We start from the raw sequence: 18,738 nt of genomic DNA on the forward strand, positions 1-18,738 counted from the left end.
CCTTCGATAGCTCAGTTGGTAGAGCGGAGGACTGTAGTGGAGTCATTAGGGAATCCTAAGGTCGCTGGTTCGATTCCGGCTCGAAGGAAGGTGCTTTTTGTGTACTTTAATCAAAGAGTTAAAAAAGCGAATCTGTTTCATTCAGACATTTATCAAAAGTTCAATAAACGACGAAGTAGAGGTTCCTGTTCCGAATTCAGCCCACGTCTGATTGTCTTGTTTTGGCCAAGATCCGATCTTTGAATTAAGGGACTACTCTGTCTGCTTTGTAATTCAAAAATACATACAAATGTCAAGTTTTTTGTAGATATAAAGGTGTTCTCTGTTTTCAAAGGATAGGTACTTAATTGGCATAATGATTTGGTATTGATTTTGTATCGTTGTATTATGAAGTTTGTGCTTTCTGTGTTTTTATCGTATTGTGAACTTATTTTTTAAACAAATGCTTACAAAGGCAAACAGGGCACACATCTGTTTATACCAGTGGTGAATTGTACATTTGTACAAGCTACTGTGCACTTCTGGGAGTATAACAGGTTCGATATAAAGTGGCAAAAATATAAAAGGGGAATATACCCCAGACTGCGTATAAGCTCTCGTTGTGACTGTTGTTTTATTTTTAGATAAAAATGGCGTACTGTGCACGAAATGTTGCAGAAACACAATTTGATATTTTAATAATTATTATTTTAATAATTTGATCAAATTGAGGCCCAGGATCCAAATCTTCAGTTCTGATTTTTTTAAGTGATATCTTTCCTTCCTGTCGTGGAAGTCACACGATGTGAGCAATTGTTTTTTTTACGTTGCGATCCAAAGATCCTCAGGCGCACTGTAACCAAACCAGGATGGATTCTGCTCGGAGCCGGACTGAGCTCATTCTCACTCCCTGTGCTAAAAACAGAATTAGCTCTTCCCCGAACATCGTCTACAGCTGCTGGATGGTGCTCTGCGTCTTACTGCTCTGGCAATTACTTTGACGAAAGACAGATCACTTGTGCGCTTTTAACCTTCTCGCAGCTACAGCTATAGCCCTGAAAAAAGCATTAGCTTTATCAGTTTTAACATTAATCTATTTTGAATCAAAGTTTGATATTTTTTTTTATTGCATTTTACATTACAATTATAATAATAATAATCATTATTATTATTACGCACACTTATATAGCGCTGTTCTGGATACTCCACTCAATGCGCTTTACAGGTAATGGGGACTCCCCTCCACCACCACCATTCTCCTGAATGATCACAGAGAGTCAGGACCTCGGTTTTACGTCTCAGCCGAAGGACGGCACCTGTTTACAGTTTAGTGTCCCCTTCATTGTATTGGGGTATTAGGACCCGCATGGACCGCAGGGTGTGCGTCAAGCGACAGAAACCAGACGTGTGTCGGGCTCGGCTGCGAGCAGGACAATGACATCACAGGGACAAAGTAGAGGAAATCAAAAGGGTTCTATAAAAGACCTGTGTAAGCTGTTGGTTTGCAGTCTGGACTCTAAATCCTCCGATCCGATTTTAAATCTCTCTAATACCTGAGCTGCGGCTTCTTCCGAGTATTTATTCGTATACTTATTATGTGTAAGTGTATAGATGAAACCTTTCATATATTGTTCAGTTTAAATCAAAATGCTTTACTAATACAAGAGAGAAGTATAGTATGAAGGATGTGACAAATCTATGATTTCTTGGAACAAAACGGTTTTTATTTGCATTCGAAATGAAGCGGAATTTTAGCGGGACACACAAACCCTTTGTCCTTTTTAGAGTTTTTAGAGTGAACAGACATAAATGTAGAAAACGTGTTTTTTAGCACTACAATAGCAGGGTCAGTGGCATAATGAATAACGCGTCAGGCCTCGCGTCAGAAAATTATAAGTTGGACTGCCGTCTGGCTTGTTGCGTTTATACCACTTACGTTGTTTTATATAAATGAACTCCACCTGAAAGCTATAGAAAACACTTTGGGTAAGTTGTCTGCAGCCTCATGCGAATTTCGACAACTTACCCAAAACACTGTACTGTCTGGAGATCAGCTCCAGCTCTGAACTCAATTGCAATGAAAAACCATGCGTAACAAAACTGGAGAACAGCTGAACTTGTGTTCAGTTCGGTGATGAGGGACCAGAACTGTCCTTGTTGTAATTAGCACGAACTGCACAGGCTCTGAATCAGACTATGTCAATTAGTCTGATCAATGTAGGACACGTTAATGTAGAATTATTAAAAGGTTTATTAGTTAGTTAGTTCAGGTTTACCCACCTGAACTAATGTAGAATTATTACTTGGTCTGTCTCTTGTTTGTATATAAATGAATGTCTCTGACAACTTAATGTTAGTTTTACGATGTAGGTCAGGCGTTGACATATGCACGAGTATACTAAATGTCTCACTCCTGATTCAACTCATGTTCTATAGGAGATTGGCGATTCCTCCTGTTTCTCATACAACCATATCAGAACAGAAGCCCATTTCACCCAGCTCTGATTCAAGATCGACTTGCATCTTTATCCCTTTTTTGTTCGTGATCATTATTTTCTTTAGTTATGATCAATATTGAACTTTTTCTAAGTGAAATGACAATAATCAAACATGCAGGCAGATTTTTGAAAAGTATTCGGAATTGACAGGGTGCCCCTTTGGAACAATCGTCAGAAATTGTGAGAAAATGAAAGTTATGTAAGCTCTCACACAAAGCATTGAAGATTGGAATCTGAGTGTAAAAAAGTTACCCGTCTCCCAATGATAGGCAGGGATACACACCATGACTCGAATAGACTCAGCGAACTTTAACACCTATGATATTACGAGTGCTTTGCACGTGTCGAATTTCAAGAAGGAACTACTACAACAGTTGTGGACATAATTCAATACCACCGGCAAAGTCCAATGCCGGCAACATCTGAGAAAATAATGTTCACTCATGGAATTTGGTCTTTGAATGGCTGGCGGGAAAATTCATTTATACTCCTGTTGCACCCTCAGCTGAAACATGTTAAAATAACAACGCAGATTTGTTGCAGAACCTGACAAGAATTATTGGGTTAGCACTGTATGTATTCTTGTATATTTACTTTAATTTTAATATAAATGTAAACATGCATGCTGTATAAGCTATTGTAATTTTAAAATATGTTAGCTGAGGATGCGAAGGGGGCTATTATACCTTGTGAAACACGCAAGGAACTGTAAAAAAGGCTGTTATTTGAATAAAATTGGCGATCACAAGAAAACCACAATTTATGTGGTATTATCATCAATATCCTTCAAAATCTACGTTCAAATGAAGGATTTGAAGAAACTATGAAAAAAGCAACAGTAATAGCAGAGGATTTTGATTTTTGCTCTTCAAGTCAGCAGATCACCGTAGAGTTACACCCCTACAAACAGCACAAAGGATGAATCCCACCACCTTCATTATTGCTGTGTTTGTGCCAGTGAAAGTAGCGTTTGTGTTATTGAAAGCATCTCGGAAGATGAAGGTGCAGTCACTTCCACATGTCATGATATCATTAGATCTGACGACAAGAGCTGAAGCCCCCCCTAGTCCAAGCCAGCAATGTGAAGATGGGTATGGAGGAAGGTAGCGTGGCTGAGTGGTCTAAGGTACTGGATTTAGGCTCCAGTCTCTCTGGGGGCGTGGGTTTGAATCCCACTGCTGCCAAATATTAATGTTTTAAGACCTGCAATACAATCAGTAAAAGCGCTTTTTGTTAGGCTGCGGGGGGTGTTTAGAGATAGACTTTCTAAAAGACAGGCTTAACATCAAGGCAGAAAAAATATTTTTTCTCAATAGAAATTCTCTTTGGCACGTTCAGCTTTATGTAGGGAACAACGTCTGCCGAGATCACTTTTGAGGCAGTGCACATGATAGTGTACCGGCAAGTACATTTAATATTGGCTGTGGTGGTGAGCTGCTTTTGTCTGTGAAACTTTTAATTCTTCACGCCGAATCGTTGGCAGGGGTAAAGCTTATTAAATCTTTGAACATAGCGCTCCATCAGAAATACTTTGTTCGTGATCAAAAGAGATCAGAGGATTAACTTCATGGATTCACATAGCATACCTTACAGGAAAGATTTAAAAGGGGAATTGATTGTGCTTCCTGATGTTGTTCCTGTCTTTTCTTTGGATACAAAGGTGAATGTTCTTTGACGTTCTGCTAGAGTATCCACTGGGTGGGCTTTATCAATCAGCTCGGAGAGGTCATCAGTGCTCTGTCTCTGGAAAATAATCAGCACTGTCGTTTTTCCCTGTGCTGTCTTTTAAAACATATAAGATCACGAGTTTACAGATTTCTCCAAATAACAACTATACATTTTAACCCAGCGGTTAGCATTCCTTCAATCCAATAGTTTTACTCCGGGTAAAAAGCAGCGAAATATATAGAGAGATGATATTCAAATATTTAAACGTTCTTATTGGATTACCTGTATGGAGATATCGCTCAGAATTCCTAATATGATTTTGAGTTCAGTTTTGCTTTACTACTTTCAGAGTCTTTTATTGACCTTGCTGAAGCAGAGAAGTGACATAATCACAAATGCGACTTACCTGTGCTGCTGTTTTTGGTTAATAATGATTATTGCAAGGAAAAAAAACAGCTCCTTGCATTAAGAGCAAGAGCAACCAACACGCTCGCTTGTTGAGTTGGGTTTTTTTTCCGTGGTGCTCTTCCTCAGATGTAAAGTTATTTGGCGAGCAAGGACCTCTGAGAAGGAGCCTGAATCCATCAAGAACTCAGAAATTCTAATATCGCACTACTGTCTTGTGTACAGAGATCTGCTTCTTCCTTTTTGAGTGTTTTGGTGTTTAAGAGCACGCTTCCTACCTCGAATGTTAGTTTCAGGAGATGTGCTACCGGATAAATGATTATCTTGAAAAGGTTTGGGGATGCACTGGCCGGGATTAAAACCCGGCTCAATTATTTGGAAGTCACCTGTACTACCAACACACTTCTAAGAAGCACCCGCACATTTTCGCAATCCTCTCTCTCACCTACAAAGTTATGAAGACACAGACGACCAATGAAAACTAATTTGATTCACCCAAGGCTTCACTCTTCTGTTGTGATGTTGTTTTAATTAGTGTTAGCTGTGATGAGGTATTGTTTCTGTCTCTTAAAGTTTAAGAGTCTGCTCCTTTCTTCCTGGTATAGAAAAAAACATGTTCCATCTTTGTTTACAAACACCACTGTAAATTATTTGTCCATCTCTAAAGCCTGTGTGTATTGACAAGGCAATTCAAAAGCACATATTAAATAAGAACACGATCCTTCTTGTTACCATTCCCGTGGTTGGAGCGTTGTTTCGCCCTTTAACGTTCTTCTACAATATTTACAGACAGGGCTTTATCACTGGAGTTGTGTGCATCGGTCCATGAACATCAACTGTACTGCTGTTTTTCTATGCGTAATTTAATCGCAAGCACTTAAAAGATGCAAAAAGATTTCAAGGAAAACATAATTGAAAGACAGTCGAGTAAGGAGGTAGAAAAACGCTCTCCCCCATTGAAGAATCAACCACCGTCGCCCATGTGACTGGATATAAAAATAAATTATTCATTTCAATTATTCATGAAGGGTGGATTGTGGTCAGTGAACATATGCACATCTTTAAGTCAGTTCCACCATCTGTGCCATAGGGGATGTAGTTCAATGGTTTTCATGTATGAAGTTCCGAGTTCAATCCCTGGCATCACCAGATGTCTTACATTATTGTGCTCACATCGCAATCTTCTGTTGAGTGAGAACTCTTTGCTCGTGTTCATAGAGAGACAGGTTTACACAATTAAACTCAGTCACACACGAAGTGCTACAGTGTTGCTCTGCTGTTTTAAATGTACCTCCAAAGCATTTTGTTCTGTTAACTACCAAATGATTTGAACTAATTTTACATCATATTCAGGAAATCCAGAGAAGGTCATCAGACTTTTAGTGGCTGTTGAAGAAAACACCTGTTGAATCTCACCAGGGATTTCTTGAGAGATCATTCAGCAAGCGAGTTAACAGGGGTTAACGTAGAGAGTGGCGGAGGTGGGATGTCAGGGCTTGACGTCACTGCTTTATGCAAAGAATGGAGGGGTGGTCGTCAGGGCTATATGACTGTGCTTCACGCAGAGAGTGGTGGGGGTGTGATGTCAGGGCCATACGACAGTGCTTTACACAGAGAGTGGCGGAGGTGGGATGTCAGGGCCTGACAACACAGCTTAACGCAGAGAGTGGATGGGTGGGTGTCAGGGCCATATGACACTTCTTTACGTAGAGAATGGCGGGGGTGGGATGTCAGGGCTTGACGACACTGCTTTATTCAAAGAGTGGAGGGGTGGGTGTCAGGGCTATATGACAGTGCTTTCCGCAGAGAGTGGTGGGGGTGGGATGTCAGGGCCATATGACACTGCTTTACACAGAGAATGGAGGAGGTGGGATGTCAGGGCCTGAAAACACAGCTTAACGCAGAGAGTGGAGGGGTGGTGTCAGGGCCATACGACACTTCTTTACACAGAGAGTGGTGGGGGTGGGATGTCAGGGCCATATGACACTGCTTTATACAGAGAGTGGCGGGGGTGGGATGTCAGGGCCTGAAGATACTGCTTTACGCAGAGAGTGGCGGAGGTGGGATGTCAGGGCCTGACAACACAGCTTAACGCAGAGAGTGGAGGGGTGGGCGTCAGGGCCATACAACACTTCTTTATGCAGAGAGTGGTGGGGGTGGGATGTCATGGTTATACGACAGTGCTTTCCATTGAGAGTGGTGGGGGTGGGATGTTATGGCCATAAGACACTGCTTTATGCAGAGAGTTGAGGGATTGATGTCAGGGCCATACGACAGTGCTCCACTCAGGCCTCTGCTTGAATTTGTACTCCTCCTCTCTCCCTACCTCTACCTCTATGATATTTGCACTTTCTGGAGAGGCGATTTTCTCCACTTCAGTAGCCCGATTGCGTGGAGAGGGCTGTAGAATGTGGCACCGCCTTTCCTGCTCCGTCCATGACAGGCGTGCTGGTCTCTGGAGAGAGAGCACGGTCCATCAGCGCACTCCAATAAAGGCACTGGAAGCAGCTGAAACGCATTGGCGAAGCTCAGCACTGGGCCGCTGGGCACATCTTACCACTGTTTCCGTAGTGTAGTGGTTATCATGTTCGCCTCGCATGCGAAAGGCCCTCGGTTCGAAACCGGGCGGAAACAGACTGGCTTCTTTTGTCGCATACAAATGGGTTGTACAACTTTTAACTAGCAAATGGAAGAGGGCTGAAGTAAGAGACAAGATGTAAATAGGGTTAACTTAAGTCAGTTCTGCCTGAAAATTAGACTTCTAAGCAACAGGGGTTTATGGCAGGAAAGGGGGTTAACTGATAAGGATTCCAGATGCGAGGGGGCATAATCTTAAACTGACCATTTGGCCAGGGTCTCTTAACTGGCCAAATACCACGACCCCCCCCTTACCATAACACCGAATGACGTCTGAAGCAGCAAGGAAGGACTATATAACCTAAAAGTTTGTACCGGCACATCGAACAATACTTCGGTTTTGTTGTTTCTTGTGGGAAACAAGACTTCGGCTTTATTGTTCCTTATGTCCGTCATGGCAGTGAACAGGTCCTGGTTACAGGATCTCTAAAAAAGGAAATAAAGACTGAAATCAGATCCGACCCACCATGCTGCCACGGTGACGGTGCACTGCCCAGTGAAAGTGGCAGCCTGTCCCTGGACTGTGGGAAACTGGAGCACCTGGAGGAAACCCCCACAGACCAGGGAGAGAACATGCAAACTCCACACAGACAGCACCCACACCCCAGGTCCAGCACTGTGAAGCATGCCCGACGATGCGGAAGGGCTTTTACAAATGAGTGTGTAACTCACACTGGTGCCCAGGATGGCCTGCTATCGGAACGCAACCTAATTTTCTTAATGCAGTTTGTTCGAAGCGGTTTGCAGGAGCTGGAGGTGAGGACTGAGCTGGGGTCCAGTGTGCGAGAGTGACTACTGATGTCGTGTGTGTGTGTGTGTGTGTGTGTGTGTGTGTGTGTGTGTGTGTGTGTGTGTCTGGATCATTGTGAGCGCCGTCAGGTTTGTGTATTTGTTTAAACAAGAGGACGTGTCTGTGCGGGTCTGACTCTGTGTGAGGGTGCAGCTCTAACTGTGCGCGCGGGCGTGTCTATCTCTCTACAATGCATGAGGGGCTAAATCTGCCTCTGAGAAACTGACTTTTCAGAAGAAAAATCTATGAAAAGGCACGGCCTGGCCCTCTTCTCTTGCTCCCGACGTATAACACACTGGGGGATGAAGCTGGTGTCTTCAGCTGTAACCCTAGCTATTTATGCAAACAGCTCTTTTATGAAAAGCAGCTCTAGGCCTAGACAAGAGGAACAGATAAAACAAATCTTAGATTTATGGCTTATTCAAAGCAGACTGAGCGCTGCTATACTGTATGTAGGAGCCAGAGATGAAGAATGAGCTATTTAAGGAAATCAGGAGTGTGAGAGAGGGAGTGTGTGTTTTTCCTCCCAATAGAGAAGGCTTGTGGTTCTTTCTGCTTTTCTGCACAGGCTGCCAACATAAGTACGTGTTGGGTTCTTGGTTTGAATGCTCGAGTTGTCAGGCTGGCGTTTTTTGTTCCTATTGGAGCCCATAATTGTGAACAAGGCACTTGAGGACGTCTCTGTGCAGGTGTGCGTTTGTAATGACGTGTGTGCGCATCTCTGTAGCGGATGTTTCAGTAAAAAAACGCATTTAAAACATTCAACCTTTTCATGTTCCTAATATTCTTTCATTCTTCACAATAATAACTAAGGTTGCTGCTGGAAGAGGTGTTAGTGGGGCCAGCAGGGGGAACTCTCACCCTGTGGCCCATGTGGGTCCTAATGCCCCAGTATAGTGACGGGGACACTGGAAAAACTGTAAACAGGTGCCGTCCTTCAGATGAGACGTAAAACCGAGGTCCTGACTCTCTGTGGTCATTAAAAATCCCGGGGTGTTTCTCGAAAAGAGTAGGGGTTTTACCCCAGTGTCCTGGCCAAATTTCCCATTGACCCTTACCAATCATGGCCTCCTAATAACCCCCATTTATGAATTGGCTTCATTACTCTGCTCTCCTCCCCACTCATAGCTGGTGTGTGGGGAGCGTTCTGGTGCACTATGGCTGCCGTCCCATCATCCAGGTGGATGCTGCACATTTGTGGTGGTGGAGGGGAGTCCCCATGTCCTGCAAAGCGCTTTGAGTGGAGTGTCCAGAAAAGCACTATATAAGTGTAAGCAATTATTATTCATTATAATGTAATAAGTCCATTATTTCTCACCCCTCCATTGCAAGGCATACACAACACAAACACCAGGAACAATTATCTCAGAAGTGAATTGCAAATGTATTGAGTTGTGATGCAACTGTAACTTGAACCTAACATGACTGTGGCGTGCATTTTTGAAATTGCATTTTCACAGCTGAAATACAAAATGAAGCTGATCGCAGTCCAAACTCAAGGTATTGTTGTAAAACTAAATATTCAACATGTTTCTACCTGTCCCTTTTCAGCTCACTCAGAAGTCCACAGCCTGCAGCCTGGTGCCTCTCTGTCTCCCCCCTCCACACTGCTGGTCCAGTGGAGGTGCTGTTTGATCCTGCACGATCTGTCCGGAATCGTATAGTCTTACTGAGCAGCACAGGGCTCCCTGGCCCCAGGTACGAACAGTGAGTGTCAGTGCAGAACAGCTCTCTGACACTCCGCTCCCTCACTCCAGCTGATCAGGGCAACTACACAGTGAGGGACCTTAATGGAAGCAGTATCAGCACTGTGATCGTCACTGTGGGTGGTGAGCAGGTCTACAGTAGGATCACTAGAGGGCTCTATATTCTTGACAGAGTGTGTTCTTATATCATCCTCTGTCCTGATTGTCTTTCAGCTCACAGAGACAATGTCACCCTGCAGCCTGAAGCCTCTCTGTCTGTCCCTCTGTTCACTGGAGAGCCAGTGGAGGTGCTGTTTGATCCTGCAGGAGGTGGAAACTGGACCTCAGTGTGTTCTGTCCAGAACAGCACAGCCAGCTGTGTCCCCCAGTACAGTTTTTTTTTATTTTTGATGATTAGCCATATGTTGATTACAATATTGTACATAATGTATAATTTGAACTCGATATTTTTCAGGAGTGAATGATTGTATATTTTCAGAATAAATTTCGAAACCAAATTATTGTCCCTCGATCTCTGTCTCTCTCTCGTCCTGCTGTCTGTCTGTCCCTGCCTCTCTGTCTCTCTCTCTTTCAGCCCCGTCTGTCAGTCTGTCTGTCCTTCTCTCTCCTTCCTCTCTCTCTCTCCTTCCGCTCTCTCTCTCGGTTTGTTTGTCCCTCAATCTCAATCTTTCTCTTTGCCTGCTGTCTTTCTGTGCCTTCATCTTTGTGTCTCTCTCTCCTTCCTTTCTGTCTGTCTCTCTGTCTGTCCTGCGTTGTCCCAGCTGGGCCTGTCTCCCCGGCTCTCTGCCTTCAGCTCTGTTCGCCGATGTCCCACCAGCCCGTCTCTCTCTCAGCCTGTCTCTTGACTTGCAGGAGGAAGAGGAGGTGGAGACAGCTCCTCCGGCAGGAGAGAGGAAGAAGGTCAGTGCTGGTCCCACCCTGCCTCCTGTCCTGTCTGTGGTGGAGTTTCGCCATCTTGTCTGTCTTGTCAGCTCTGTCTGTCACTGTCTCTCTCCTCCTCCTCTCTGTGCTGTGGTGTCCAGTCAGTGTGTCTCTCTCCTCCTCTTCTCTGTCCTATGGTGTACAGTGGGTCAGTATTAGTGGGCTACACCCAGGCTCACTCACTGCGAGTGTGATCTCAGCAGAGTCTCTGTACTCTTGGGACACTTGACTCACCTGTCTCTCTCTTTCTCTCCATGTGCTGTCCCTCTCCTGCCCCCTCTCTCCCTACTCGGACTCCAGCTGGAGGAGGTCCAATCACCACCTCCTGTGAGACAGAAGAAAAAGAAAGTGGGTAATGCTCTGATTCTCTCTTTACTCCTGTCCAGTGTCCAGTCAGTGTGTGTGTATGAACCCCTCTCTCTCTCAGTGCAGTGTTCATGTACTGGAGTGTCCAGTCAGTGTGTGTGTATGAACCCCTCTCTCTCTCAGTGCAGTGTTCATGTCCTGGAGTGTCCAGTCCGACTCTTAACGTGACTCTCCTGTCTCTGCTTCAGAAGTGCTGGTGCGTCTTTTTAAAGTCCCTGAGCTGCATGTCGGTGGAGACAGATGATAAGGACGAGCCGATGGAGGCGGCGGAGACCGTGTGTCAGGAGAGGAAGAGCGAGGGAGAGGAGGAGCAGGCTGCCGGGAAGGACAAGAAGAAGAAGAGGAGGTGCAGGTGAGCAGACAGGGGGACGCCGCCCGGTCGTGTCTGTGATTCAAGAAGGAGTCTCCTCTTGCTGTTTGATGTCATGGTGATGTCCGTGTCTGTGTCCCTCACACCTGCAATAACAATATTCTTTCCAGGTTCCTTTCCTGGTTCTGTGCCAGCTAAGATCGGAGTCGCCTTCCCCACCAAGGACTGGACTGGACTGGACTGGACTGGAGCTGAGGGACCCCAGACTGTGCTGGACCGAAGCTGAGGGACCCCAGTCTGTGCTGGACCGAAGCTGAGGGACCCCAGTCTGTGCTGGGCCAAAGCTGAGGGACCCCAGTCTGTGCTGGACCGAAGCTGAGGGACTCCAGACTGTGCTGGACCAAAGCTGAGGGGCCCCAGACTGGACTGGACTGGAGCTGAGGGGCCCCAGGCTGTGCTGGACCGAAGCTGAGGGACCCCAGACTGGACTGGACCAAAGCTAAGGGACCCCAGACTGTGCTGGACTGAAGCTGAGGGACCCCAGTCTGGACCGAAGCTGAGAGACCCCAGTCTGTGCTGGACCGAAGCTGAGGGACCCCAGTCTGGACTGCACTGGAGCTGAGGGACCCCAGTCTGGACCGAAGCTGAGGGACCCCAGTCTGTGCTGGGCCGAAGCTGAGGGACACCAGTCTGGACTGAAGCTGAGGGACCCCAGACTGTGCTGGACCGAAGCTGAGGGACCCCAGTCTGTGCTGGACCGAAGCTGAGGGACCCCAGACTGTGGTGGACCGAAGCTGAGGGACCCCAGACTGGGCTGCACTGGAGCTGAGGGACACCAGACTGGACTGGACTGCACTGGAGCTGAGGGGCCCCATACTGGACTGGACCAGAGCTGAGGGGCCCCAGACTGGACTGGACCGGAGCTGAGGGACCCCAGATCCCAGTCTGGACTGAAGCTGAGGGACCCCAGTCTGGACTGAAGCTGAGGGACCCCAGACCCCAGTCTGGACTGAAGCTGAGGGACCCCAGACTGGACTGTGGAAAACTTTCACATTATCTCCACCTGAGTCCTCAGATCGTCTGCATGACCTTGTATTATTAAGTATTATTTTAAGGTCCTGTGATGATCGTAAGATGGGGGGGGGGGGGGTGTGTCCCTTGACATTAATCTGTATTGTAATTTTTGTTCTTTTGTTAAGCATCATTAAAATGTTTTTTAAAAAAAGCTTTTGGTTTTTTCCCTCCCCCCCCGAAACGAACGAACAGAGTCTGTCTTTCTCTTTCATCCCGGAGAGTTTGTGGTTGATGGATTGAGGCCGAGAGCCCTCGTTGTCGGCGTGCCACCAGGTAGCGGGGCTAAAGCAGGGGGGGCATCGTGTCCAATACTCCTTGAAACGAGACAGATTTCAAGCCACATCCGTCTGAAGAGAAGGAAGTTGACCACGAACTCCAGGGTGTCCTAGGAAGCTCTTTAGCCATCGTTTGCCCAGCAGCCATCTCACCCTGCAGCTCCCAGCTAGCAGCCCCCTCCCCACTGGAGCCCAGCAGGTAGAAGCCTGGTCAGTACCTGGAGGGGAGACTCCTGGGAAAAACTGAGGTTGCTGCTGGGAGAGGTGTGAGTGGGGCCAGCAGGGGGCGCTTTCACCCTGCGGTCTGTGTGGGTCCTGATGCCCCAGTATAGTGACGGGGGACACTGGACTGTAAACAGGCGCCGTCCTTCGGATAAGACGTCAAACCGAGGTCCTGACTCTCTGTGCTCATTAACAATCCCGGGGTGTTTCTGGAGAGGAGTAGGGGTGTTACCCCAGTGTCCTGGCCTGATTCCCCCCCTGGTCTTGACCCATCATGGCCTCCTTATCACCCCCCCTCTCTGAACTGGCTCCATCCCTCTGCTCTCCTCCCCACTGAGAGCTGCTGTGTGCTGAGCGGACTGGAGCATCATCCACGTGGGGGCTGCACACTGGGGGGGCTGGAGGGGATCCCCCTGACCTGGGAAGAGCTCTGAGTGGAGAGTCCAGACGGATTAATTATTATTATTATTATTCGTGCTGCACTGGGCTTCAGTCCTGGTAGTGAGAGGGGGATCTGTGATCAGTACAGATACTTATGACTGTATAATAATACACGATAGAAATGGAAAACAGGGTAGCGCTGTAGTCTCTTCGAAACGTTTTGAACTGCCAGAAGAAGTTTTCACAACCCGGACTCGTGAAGGTACAGGTCTTCTCCCTTCGTCCGGAGTAAGGTGAGAGGTTATCCCCTCAGGGCGCAGTATCCCCGATGCACCCCCCCACCACCACCCAAAATGACACACACTTCTGTGACGATTGGGAGACCCCGGTTCGATCAGCCCCTGCGGTGTAGGAAACGACCCGCTGGAGAGAACACGCAGACTCCACACAGAAGGGTCACCTCGGCATTTATTCCAACAGCAAAACACCAGAGAGAAACGGGTCTCCGAAAGATGAGCGCACACCGGGAAAAACACTACGGGGTCATTACAAATGGGAATAGGAGTTCTTTTTTTCTTTTCCGGACGTCAGTTGTATCGTGTCCTGGTGATTTCTCCTGTTTCGAACGGAGTTCAATGTCACGTTTCTACTTTATTAGAGAGAGGCACTGAACTTTGGGGAACGTGACATCCACCCAGTATTACTAGTAGGTTGATAAATATAAATGTTCTTTTTCCCCCCGTATGATACCTCGCGAAATATAACGATGGCCAACTCCTTAAGTCGAAATTTAAACCCTTCTCACGCTACAAGACAGTCCGTCAACATCGCCGCGGCCCGAAGCGCGACCTTCGGTATGACGTTGGCGGAAGGGGGTAGGGTAAGTACGTCACAGCCGGGGGAAGCCCCTATCACGTGAGAGGGGTGCGGCGGGCGACGAGCCCCCGGGGGCGAAGAGAAGTTGATTTGCGTGGGGTGTGGAAACACTACACGACCGGGCAAGCGAGCCGTTTTTTTTTTTTGTTTTGTTTTTTCAGAACATCAGAACAACCGCAGAGATGACCATCGATCCACTCCGGACGTTTCCTTTTTTGTCCTTTTTGGCCTCCAAAATAAAAAAAAAAACTGGGATCCATCGTGGCGTTGCCAAATTAAAACATCAACCACTTTTCGGGCTTTCGTGCTGTCCATGATGAAACCGTCGTGGTTGTGTAAGGATACGTTACGTCACAGACCGGCGGCGCTCGGACGTGAGGAGTGTCGTTACGTTTTTGAAACGGGCACGTCAGACAAGATCTCTGACAAGATCTCTGAAAAACCCAAACCTGTAAGATTCAATTTCAATTCAGTTTTTTTTATATAGCGCCTTTCACAACAAGAATGCCCCAAGGCCCCGAACAAAGGAGTTGTTCCACACCCCCGCCACCCTCTGTGTACAGTAGAGCCCCCTGTACTGACTGGAGGAGCTCACCCAGCTGTGTCTGGAGAGAAGCCGGGGTATCGGCTTCAACCACAGGGCTGGGCGGCTTGTTCCCCACCCCCATCCCCTTCTGTGTACAGAAGAGCCTCCTGTCCTGACTCCAGTAGGAAATGTCACCTGGAGGCAACACACCGGCTTCTTTTAACAGATCACCTCGGGAATCGGGAACAACGGAGCTGTGTGCGGCCGTCTGTACGGAGGGGTTCAGCGCGGGGGGGCTCCGGGCTCGGGTCTGGACCCGGGGGCTGTCTGTGTGGAGTCTGCATTTTCTCCCTGTGTTCTTCGGGTCCAAAGACAGGCTTTTGGGCTAATTGGCTTCTGGGAAAACTGGCCCTGGTGTGTGTGTGTCCTATGATGGAGTGCTGTCCTGTCCAGGGTGTGTGAGTGAATGTGTGTTTGTCATGTGATGGACTGGTTCCTGTCCAGGGTGTGTGAGTGTGTGTGTCTGAGTGTCCTGTGAGGGACTGGTGTCCTATCCAGGTTGTGTGTGTGTCCTGTGAGGGACTGGTGTCCTGTTCAGGGTGTGTGAGTGTGTGTGTGTATCCTGTGAGTGACTGGTGTCCTATCTAGGGTGTGTGTATGTCCTGTGATGGACTGGTGTCCTGTCCAGGGTGTGTGAGTGAGTGTGTGTGTGTCCTGTGATGGACTGGTGTCCTGTCCAGGGTGTGTGAGTGTGTGTGTCTGTGTGTCCTGTGATGGACAGATGGTACCAAGCCTGGACACCCATGAGACACTGGCTTCCTCAGAAGACTCTCACGGAGGGCACACTGTCCCTAACCCGGGTCCAGAAGAAACTACCGTGATCTATAATTCCTGCGCCTCGGAAGGGTTTATGACGTCTATGTCCGGCGCCCGCGCCCGTGGACTGGCGGTTTGGCGTCGCGCTCCGCAGCTCGAGCTTCGGTGCGAGGCAGGGCGGGAGGGAGCCGATGTGGCCTCGGCGCCATCTTTGCTGGTGAGTCAATTGTGACCGTTGCGGTACAATAAACCATCAATAAACCTTTTCCCACCCCGTCCAGTATTTCTGTCGCGGCCCACGTCCCTTACAATCGACAAACTATAAAAAAAACAGTAGCCCTTCGCAACATCACACGCCATTTTTTTTATTTTAAACGTCCGCTAGATACGCAGGTGGTTCGATACCTGTCTTATCCTCGCCGGCGTCTTTATACCGGCAAGTGAATTTTATTTGGGGTCCCTCAGAATTGTGACAGAAATGTCAGTGAACCACAATAAAAAACGAAACTTTTTTTTTAAAGGCGGTGAATGGATTTTACGTGTGAAACGACAGGACAGAACTTTGAACCCACAAAGAAACAAAGGTATGAAATATTGCCTCGTCATGGGGGGTTGATAATTGTAGTAAGTGTTCCTAATTTTCGTAAAGAAATGTATATTATGGGAGTCACACGTGAGATTTAGTGTATATACGTTTCATATTGTGCATATATACGGGGTTAAAAAGTGGAATGAGTATGATTATAAACTCGTGTGTCCTATAATCAGATAATTTTTGAACAAGCTTTGATTAGACAGGTGAAAAACAACATCAGATCCTTTATTTTAATATATTCTCACGTCTGAATATCAGCTTCTCCCCTCTGGCCAACATTTCAGGGCTCCCAGGTGTAGATCCCAAATTGAAACAAATATTAATTTGTTACCCAGTTAAACAGTTAATAGAAGTGAGTGACCAGGGTAAATAAAGGTGGGTCAGTGTAAACTGTTTATTCTGGACCAGACTTCGTCATGTGTGATATGTCATGACTTCTTATATTAAGTTTTATCTTTATATTTAGTTCTACATGTGTAATAGATGCGATGTGTGTCCATAAAAAGGTTTCTCCAGGGGAAAATCAAGTTCGTTTTAAAACCGTGTTTCCTTTTTAGGGTAGGTTTGCATTCCAAGTGTGGGGTTTTTGCCTTTTTGTATTTTTGCTGAGACAAGTTGCCTTTCTTATACGCGGAGGGATCTGCTCGTGAGATGTCCGCTTGGTCCATTTCTGAGCTCAGTATAAGGTGTAGAAAGCATGACTGTCATCATAACCCGCATCTCACCCAGGTGTGGAATAATGTTGTGACTATTGCTTCAGCAATAACATGCTGATTGCATGTTTCTAGATGGGAATAACAGAGATCTCAACTACTGAGGGGCCTTATTAATAAAGTCTCCACAGCCGAAGCGCTGTGTCTCTTTTCAGCTGGCGATAAACCTTTCCTCGATCCTTTGCGGACTTGTTAAACTGTTCATGATCAGAATAAAAAACGCTCACGCTAATACACAAGCACCCGTGTCTCGCCAAAGCTGACAAATAAACAGACGGACAAGCCGCACTGCACGTGTGAACAGGGGAATGAGCGAGCGCGCGGGGATAGGGCGCCTCCTGCGCTTAAAAGCTTACAGCACCTGGTATTCCCAGGCGGTCTCCCATCCAAGTACTAACCAGGTCCATCCCTGTTTAACTTCCGACATCAGACGAGATCAGGCGTGCTCAAGGGGGTGTGGCCGTAAGCGAGAGCAAGGCTCGCTGGCACCCTTCTTATTGAGAGGACAGCTCCGTCACCTCTTTTACGACGCTGCTTTTTTTCCCTTGCGTTTTTCTCTTCTTCCCACGTTCTCTCTCTTCACTGTCTTCGTCCCCGCTCTATTTCACTTCAGCCTTTCACTCTTGCTTCCTTCCAATGAGGACGGAGCTGCGGGAGAAAGGGCGCTATAGAGGATCGCTGTGGAGAGCTGATGCTGTGCTTTGACATCTGAGCTCTGTGGAAAACGATCTCAATACAATTCTGAAAAACGCGACTCTCCGAACGCCAGCCGAACAAGTCTCCACAGCCGAAGCGCTGTGTCTCTTTTCAGCTGGCGATAAACCTTTCCTCGATTCTTTGCGGACTTGTTAAACTGTTCCTGATCAGAATAAAAAACGCTCACGCTAATACACAAGCACACGTGTCTCGCCAAAGCTGACAAATAAACAGACGGACAAGCCGCACTGCACGTGTGAACAGGGGAATGAGCGAGCGAGCGGGGATAGGGCGCCTCCTGCGCTTAAAAGCTTACAGCACCTGGTATTCCCAGGCGGTCTCCCATCCAAGTACTAACCAGGCCCATCCCTGTTTAGCTTCCGAGATCAGACGAGATCAGGCGTGCTCAAGGGGGGTGTGGCCATAAGCGGGAGCAAGGCTCGCTGGCACCCTTCTTATTGAGAGGACAGCTCCGTCACCTCTTTTACGACGCTGCTTTTTTTCTCTTGCGTTTTTCTCTTCTTCCCACGTTCTCTCTCTTCACTGCCTTCGTCCCCGCTCTATTTCACTTCAGCCTTTCACTCTTGCTTCCTTCCAATGAGGACGGAGCTGCGGGAGAAAGGGCGCTATAGAGGATCGCTGTGGAGAGCTGCTGCTGTGCTTTGACATCTGAGCTCTGTGGAAAACGATCTCAATACAATTCTGAAAAACGCGACTCTCCGAACGCCAGCCGAACAAGTCTCCACAGCCGAAGCGCTGTGTCTCTTTTCAGCTGGCGATAAACCTTTCCTCGATCCTTTGCGGACTTGTTAAACTGTTCATGATCAGAATAAAAAACGCTCACGCTAATACACAAGCACCCGTGTCTCGCCAAAGCTGACAAATAAACAGACGGACAAGCCGCACTGCACGTGTGAACAGGGGAATGAGCGAGCGAGCGGGGATAGGGCGCCTCCTGCGCTTAAAAGCTTACAGCACCTGGTATTCCCAGGCGGTCTCCCATCCAAGTACTAACCAGGCCCATCCCTGTTTAGCTTCCGACATCAGACGAGATCAGGCGTGCTCAAGGGGGTGTGGCCGTAAGCGAGAGCAAGGCTCGCTGGCACCCTTCTTATTGAGAGGACAGCTCCGTCACCTCTTTTACGACGCTGCTTTTTTTCCCTTGCGTTTTTCTCTTCTTCCCACGTTCTCTCTCTTCACTGCCTTCGTCCCCGCTCTATTTCACTTCAGCCTTTCACTCTTGCTTCCTTCCAATGAGGACGGAGCTGCGGGAGAAAGGGCGCT

General features: G+C 47.3%; 3 non-coding genes and 3 pseudogenes across 3 annotated transcripts; 3 read left to right on the forward strand and 3 right to left on the reverse strand.

Annotated features, from left to right (window-relative positions):
* trnay-gua (transfer RNA tyrosine (anticodon GUA)) lies at positions 1 to 88 on the forward strand. Its single transcript is given in 2 exon segments — positions 1 to 37; positions 53 to 88. It is a non-coding gene; the product is annotated as a tRNA-Tyr (tRNA).
* Positions 89 to 3,579: 3,491 nt separating this feature from the next.
* trnal-uag (transfer RNA leucine (anticodon UAG)) lies at positions 3,580 to 3,661 on the forward strand. Its single transcript has one exon. It is a non-coding gene; the product is annotated as a tRNA-Leu (tRNA).
* Positions 3,662 to 7,111: 3,450 nt separating this feature from the next.
* Positions 7,112 to 7,184, forward strand: trnaa-cgc (transfer RNA alanine (anticodon CGC)). The gene has a single exon. It is a non-coding gene; the product is annotated as a tRNA-Ala (tRNA).
* Positions 7,185 to 17,107: 9,923 nt separating this feature from the next.
* On the reverse strand, positions 17,108 to 17,226 carry LOC148668993 (5S ribosomal RNA; annotated as a pseudogene).
* A 537-nt stretch (positions 17,227 to 17,763) lies between these two features.
* On the reverse strand, positions 17,764 to 17,883 carry LOC148668994 (5S ribosomal RNA; annotated as a pseudogene).
* A 537-nt stretch (positions 17,884 to 18,420) lies between these two features.
* LOC148668995 (5S ribosomal RNA) lies at positions 18,421 to 18,539 on the reverse strand (annotated as a pseudogene).
* Positions 18,540 to 18,738: the final 199 nt, after the last annotated feature.

The sequence above is a fragment of the Lepisosteus platostomus genome, chromosome 5, assembly GCF_059453375.1.
Source record: "Lepisosteus platostomus isolate fLepPlt1 chromosome 5, fLepPlt1.hap1, whole genome shotgun sequence".
In the NCBI taxonomy this organism is placed as follows: Eukaryota; Metazoa; Chordata; class Actinopteri; order Semionotiformes; family Lepisosteidae; genus Lepisosteus; species Lepisosteus platostomus.